This window comes from Hydractinia symbiolongicarpus, chromosome 2, assembly GCF_029227915.1.
Source record: "Hydractinia symbiolongicarpus strain clone_291-10 chromosome 2, HSymV2.1, whole genome shotgun sequence".
NCBI lineage: Eukaryota > Metazoa > Cnidaria > Hydrozoa > Anthoathecata > Hydractiniidae > Hydractinia > Hydractinia symbiolongicarpus.
The window spans coordinates 16671981-16678398 of record NC_079876.1 but is presented as its reverse complement, the minus strand read 5'-3'; positions in this window follow the sequence as shown (position 1 = coordinate 16678398).

Sequence of the window (6418 nt, the reverse complement as noted above, 5' to 3'; positions counted from 1 at the left end):
ATATAAGGGGTATTTTTGAGTAATAGCCAATACATACCACTCTGAGAGGGTTAAAAAGGTTTTTTGGTACTCCGTTTTTTCTAAGCAATAAATAGGGCGACTTTTTGTTTGAAATTTATATCTATTCAAGTGTTTATTTGTTTAATTGCACACAGCTTATCATAAGATGGCATGAGTCAGTTCTTGTACTTTCTGTATCGATTTCTCTTATCAAAGTCTATACTTGACAGAACTTTCGCTATTTTATTGAAACTTGCCATTTCATTTTCCAATATCCTATAATTACAGTTTCTATAACCCGTCATGACAACAACAATGACAATAAGTTTGTACTTTTGTTTTATTTTCAACGTCAACTTAGACCAAACAGACTAAGTATAAACAAAATAGAACAAAATTCAGTACAAATAAAAGAAGTTGTCTGGAATGTAAACATATATAAGTGTTGATTTGCTTTCTTACGTAACATTTGTCATGAGATAATGACAACACAATTACTGTACTTTGTACCTAGTACTCTTCTCACGAACTAAGTTTATAATTCACTTTCCGTATTGCTTTGGAGTTTTAAAAAGATAGGAAAATCGCTTAAACTTTCTTGTTGGATATCCATAGCTCAAAAGATTATTTAAGACATCAGATTTTCTTAAGTTTTTAAACTTATCCACAAACTTGTAAGACTGGAAAGTATCAAAAATTATATTCAGGTTTAAGTACAGCCACGACTAAAGACAAACAAACAAACAAACGAAGAGAAAAAGAAAGAAAAAGAAAAATAATAAATTGGTAAACTTGCCTTTTTTTGATTTGTCTTTTATTTCAAAAATCTGTATGGCTTTCCTCACTGAATGGTAAAGTTTTTTTCTAACAATTGACCAACCCCGTCTGATTTTATTGATTGTCACGAGTTCTATGATTGGTTTCATAAAAAGCCATCTCTTTGTTCACAATGTTATAAAAACATTCCCTAGTAACGTAATACAAAACCAATTGTGAATGTGATAACCAATCAAATCCATTTTCATATTTACGGTAGCCGTTTATTATTGTAAACAGAGATCACATGATTACAGCATTTTTTTTAGCTCTGCTATGATTAAGATTACCATGGTACATTATCCGTTATTATATCTTTTGTTAACTTACCTTATCGATAAAGAAAGGTGGTTAAAAAGTGACCACATGTTTGCTAGGCAACCAATGTTTTTTCCGGTTCTTATTTGGCATTTCTTATTTTCTGCCCAATTTTTTTTGCCCAATTTTCAATTCAGTATCTACATGTGAAACCATAACAGCAATAAAAAAACATAAAAATCAGATTGGTATCAGTCTCTGTGCTAACTAACGTGACCAGTGAGTGTATTTGAGCAGAGGGAAATGGAAGCGGAAAATATGTTTAAATGAAAGAAAAAGAAAAATTAATTATTAAAATTGACAGATTTATAGACAGACTTCTTTGTCCTCTTCTTTAAACATCTTATAGAGGAAAAAGGCATTGGAAATTCAAACTTTTGTTTTGTTTTAAAAAAGCGTGAATCGTCATTCATATTTTTATTCATATAACTTAACGCAACAAGATGGAAAGAAATATCACAATTGTAAACACGACATATATGTTAACATTCCATGTATTTTGAAATGGTCTTAGCTGTCAAATTTAGAAAAACATTTAATATGTGTGTAATCTCTATAAATCTAGGAAACCAGCGCATAAAAGATCCGTTTTTTAAGTTGTACAAAGTTAAACACTTTGAAAAGCTTTATTAGCCAGAATCACACTGAGTAGTATGGAAAAATATGCTGCCTACAAGTTACCGTCCCTTAGCTTTAATTGGAAGTCTCATTAAAATCAAGTTGTTGTTAGAAACAGTGACGCATTTAGTTGTCATTCAATATGAACACTCAAACTTCTAAATACATCTGTCAGATTGTTTCAAAAATACATTATAGGGTGTTTATTTTGTAAAATTCCTTGCAATAATAACCTAAGAATCTGAAAGTAAAAGTTTCAAAAGCCTCTTCAACTTTTGTCTTGTTTAACCCTGTTCTCTCTTGTTTAATCCTGTTTTGTCTTGTTTAACACTTTTTTGTCTTGTTAAACCCTGACTGGTGCATTAAGATATATAGGAGAGACAGAGACCTTTTTGTTTGTCTCTTAGTAATATATGTTTTGCAAATGTTATGATTTCGGTGTTTCGATTTACTTTCAAAACTTGAGTAAACTTCTTTCCAGTTACTTTATTCAAAAATTTCGAAGATATAAACTTTAAATACCTTTTTGCGTGAACAAAATCTTAAGAACTTGTCTTAGAACCAAATATAAATGAACGAACCAGACCCGAAATTAATTTAAGAAAAAAAGCGATACCTAAAATGTAGACATGATTATTCTGGTCGAATAATAATTTGCTAATGACGTCATTGCAAAAGTGCCGACGTAACCTTAACTTTAACTGCATTTCCTCTTTTCTACAAACTGTTCTCTAGTTGTCACAAAAAAACAGTAGTTGTACAAGACACATTATCTTATATGTGAGAACCAATTATGTAGGAACATTAGGTTTTAAATCTTGCCAAAAATAGGGACCGATCAAAAGGGTACGAAACAGCTCAAGTAAGATCTCCGTCATTAATGTCACTCTCCATCCTTTCACATACTTAATATAATTGTTTAATCACCAGGCCACTCAGAAGGTTGAGCTACAAGAAATTATTTTTTAAGAAAAAAGCAATCTAGCTTAGGTCGAAAAACTTTAGAGTTTTAATAGGAAAATTGACATAAGGACACCGTAATTGTTCAAAAACATATTCGGATAGTCATTATATCATAAGTTCTTTTTTTACAAAACTATTTAATTATTAATATTAGACATAAAAGCAAATTAAATTGTCTATAATAAGTTCATAACAAACAAAGGTCTGCATGTTGGAAACATAAAAGGTCAAACAAAAATCACAATCTCAACCTCAAAAGAATCAAATTCACAATACCTTCCAATGTATAACAATAATGTTAAATTTTAATGACATCATTTAAAAATGCAGTATCAACATGGCACAGTAAGTTTTGTTGAACGCTGGTAGTGCCGTCGAATATGGACTTCTTTTTTCATAATATGTCCCCTGTTGGGGTGATAGTAGACTGCCATTGACTAGAAAATTCTTAGTCCATTATTTGCGACATGACTAGCGTGCAGGGCTTTTTTTGACTTGTGTAAAAATACTTCGAATAGGCTTCACCGCCTGACAACTGGGGGTTTAGGGGCGTTGTGAGCCCCAAACGAATTCAGTGCGGCGCCCTGGAAGCCAACGGCCTTTAACGCCCTTAAACGGCTGAAATAGCTTTAAATAATCTCTCAGACTCATCTTTGCTAAGTAGGTGTAATGTGGGTTTTTTAATTTTTTAGCTGACAAAGATTATATTTTGGAATGTTTTTTGTACAACTTGAGTAATTTAATTCATTTTTTTAAAAAATTTGATGTCATGCGTTATTACTTTTAGGGAATTTATGTATGGCGACATTTAAACAACAGATAATAATATACAAGATTTATATTTTTATCAAGACTGCTACACTTTTAATCATCGTTCAGGATATCTAACATTTTAAGTCTTTTTAGATATTTTATTGCCAGCATATCGATTACGTCATCTAAATTTATTTTCATCTTGTTGTGGATATTTAGCAACACCAAGCCATTAAATCGATCCTGAACAAAAGTTTTAAAATTATAATTAAATGAACTTAATGTGGTGTTTCACAATCAAAACAGATAACTCAATAAATTAAGATACACGACAAGATTAAAAATGTTGCATTCTCCTTACTACGCAATGTTATATTGTAGAAACATACCTGGGCCATCGAGCTTCTTAAATATGTCTTTACTCGTCGTAACGATGATATAGATCTCTCACCCAAGAACCTGTCGTTACTGGCACTACAGCAAGAATATGTAAAATGTTGAAGATATTTGGGTACAACATAAAAATATGTGCAGCTAATGCATTATTAATTATTTCTAAGAAATAAAGCTCAATGTTTACTTGCAATATATAGAACTTTTTCTTTTAAAAACACAAGCAATAAATTACTTCTTAGCTACCTCTTAAAGGCGCGTAATCACCCTCATCGAAAAAAAATTAACATATACATTTTATTTATTTATTTCAAAGTTCAGACGGAGTTATGGCTTTCCTGAAAATTTGAGGATGTAAAAGGTATAAGAAATCGAAATAATGGTACTTTAATATCTTAATTTTATTGTTGTTTTTTTCAGCCGCCATATTTAACGATTTTGTTGATCTCTTATTCTTGTCTAATAAGCGGGCCGTCACAAAATGTTCGTGTGAAACCGTAGGTAACCAAACGGCCTTAACTTTAAATGAGCTCTGAGATGGAGTTCGATAAAATCACAATATGGTAGCTGCCAAATCACAATGCTGTTCTTTTTGGCTTGTTTTGTCTTTGCAAAAAGTAGAAAGAAATTTTAATTCTGTTTAAAAAAGTGACCGCGCGTAAAAACATCCGTATCACTTTCTCCACTCAGATTTAATTTTCTTCTATTCTATTCGTAAATGTTTTTAGAGACCAGACAAAACAAAACAGAAAGAAGAAATCACAGCATTGCCTCGTAGTTAATAATTATGATAATTAATGCTTATAACGCTCTCTCTTTTTTTATTATCATGACCGGGATTACTGCATATTATAAGCCAAAATACCCAACGGGGGAGAATGCTCATTGTGATAGTTGAAGATAGTTGAAGCACTATGGAGATAATTAAATTTAAAGCATCAAAGAGGAAATTCTGAAGATTTAGGTATTCTAATTGTCTGGATCTGATACCGTCTCCATAAAGAAACGACTAACTGTTTGAACAAAGGAAAATAATCAAAAGGTAAGACAGCTAACGAGGCAAACACAAGCAACAAGAGGTGGTCAGTGTTGCAAAGAAGTCTGATTTCAGTAATTTAGAACGTTTAAATAATAAAGAATAACACAGAAACTTCGATTGATTTATCTGATTTATTATGTTCGGAACTTTATGGATACATTTATAAAATAATTACGATGGAAACACAGCTACGGAGACACTCCCTCATGCATTATTTTTTCTGTAATGTCATGAATCCAGCAACAATGTGATAGGTTTTGCCGTACGTTTATTATCGCATGATTCGTGCAATGAAATGCAATGGCGGTTCTGTAGGCGAAGAGAAATTGGGGTTTATTTCTATGAAACATTTGAACATGTTCTGTTTGTCAGTTTTCAATAAAATCTTCAGGATAATGTTTTCTTATGTATATCTTTCATTTTGTACAATAAAATAGGCACTCCTAAAAAAAGTTGCCTACAGGGTGATTACGGGCCTTTAAACGTTTGTAAATTAAATTCATTGTTGCTGACGTTTTGTCTTTTTTCAATGTGGTAGGAGATATATACAAAGGGGTTTGGCTCAAATAACCCAAATGGCATTTTTCTCACCTCACCCATTCTTGACTACTAATGGTGATTCATTCGCTCGTATATTCTGTACTTGTTCTTGGGGTAATCAACCCATTATCATAACTTCCATGGATATCATCTATATCATGGGGGTATACGGTTTCAATATTTTTTCCAATAACTATTGCAAGAGCAAGCATATCCATTAAAGAGCAGAATCTTGTATTCTTAGGATTAAAAATGGCTTCCTTGGTAACACATGATATTCTATCTAAGTTTTTATTTCCTGTAAATTCATCAGCAACATCATGAGGAAATATTGATTCAAAAAGTCCTGTTTCAATACGAGGAAAGTTCTCCATAATTTTTTTATCAACATTATGTGAAGCATAAAAGTTTGAATGTAAACGCAGCTCAATCGAATCGACAGCTCGAAGTAGATAGCAAAGGCTCTGGAATTATATAAACAATTGCCGTTTCCAGTAGATCTAAATAATAATGTTGTTTCTATTATTTATAGACGATACTTAGCTACAAAGTTTTCTGCAAAAACATAATGTTAAAATGAAAAAATAAAACAAAAAAATAAACTATAATAACTAAGTCTCGCTGTATATATTATTGATTAGAAAAAACACTGATTCGGAAGACCGGCAAACTTCACAGAATTTTTAAACGATGTTTATATGTACGTCACGTGACAACTGAATAGCCTAAATAGGCTATGAAAGCCAAATTAGGCGAAATTTATCTCCTAACTATACGATGGTTCCTATGGCTCACTTCTCTTCCAAATCAAAAACACTTCTCTTCTATATAACGAAACATTTCTCTTCTGTATTTTGACACTTCTCTTCAGTACTTTGACACTTCCCTTCTGCACTTAACACTTCTCTGCATGTGGCTCTTTAAAACTTGAATTCTAAAATCTGCTTCGCAATTTTACATCATTGGTCCGTAGTTTTA